Genomic DNA, 1,121 nt, shown 5'->3' with positions numbered 1-1,121 from the left:
GATAGATAGACAGATAGATAGATAGATAGATAGATAGATAGATGATAGATAGATAGATAGATGATCGATAGATAGATGATAGATGATAAATAGAAAAAAATTCCAGATATGTTCTAAAAGCAATCATCATTTTTCTTTCGCCACAACAAATTTAAAACTATGTTTATGTCCTTGGACAAAAAAATTCACCAAAACCCTTTCTCTTTATGTTTGAATTGATTTCATTAAAATAGACATTTTGGAGAAAGATGATAGTGATTCTTCTCATAATTATAGTGTTTTCTGAATTTATTCAGTCTCTTGATTTTTTTAAATTAAAATTCGATGAACTTCTTCAAAAAGATTGAGCCTATTTCTATTTAAAGCCACACACATTATCAATGTTATGACTCTTGGTGAATAATGTGACTGACTTTCCTAACTAATCATTGACGCACCAATAAAAAGGGTTCCGATGGATCACGCCAATGTTTTCCTGGTCCAGGGTGCTCTGCTGATGACTTATTAGCACTGGCAGAGCTTTGCTGCTTGGTGTGTTTGTAAGTTAACGGTTTGATTGGCGCAAACCGCAGTTTCGTTGTGAGACTTTCATACATATACACCACTGTTTGTTCTCATTCATCAGAACCCCACTTCATCCCCTTTGCTGCTCCGTTTTCTTCCTAATCACAGCCCTACTCTGCTTTCACGATGTGCATATTCTCCCCTCTCTCTTCTCTCTCTCCCCTTAGACCTTCCTCTCCCATTACAGCTCCCTTTATGCTTTTATGCCCTATATGTACACACACACATATATATATATATGCATATGTGTATAAGTATATATACATATAAAACAAATTTTTAAAACTTGAAAAATAGGGGCTGGAGAGATGACTCAACCATTAAAAGGACTGGATGCTCTTGTAGAGGACCTGGGTTCAGTTCCCAAAACCCACATGGTGGCTAACAACCATCTATAACTCCACTTCCAGAGGATCTGACATCTCTGGTCTCAATGAGCATTGAATAACATGGGTGTACTTACATACATATAATATACATACACATACAATACACTCATACACATAAAATAGAAATAATAAATAAAATTTGAAAAATGAGGCTGGAAAGATGGTTCA

The sequence above is a fragment of the Nannospalax galili genome, unplaced genomic scaffold, assembly GCF_000622305.1.
Source record: "Nannospalax galili isolate Female #2095 unplaced genomic scaffold, S.galili_v1.0 scaffold188, whole genome shotgun sequence".
NCBI lineage: Eukaryota > Metazoa > Chordata > Mammalia > Rodentia > Spalacidae > Nannospalax > Nannospalax galili.
The sequence above is the reverse complement of the archived record's forward strand: the minus strand, read 5'-3'. Positions refer to the sequence as shown.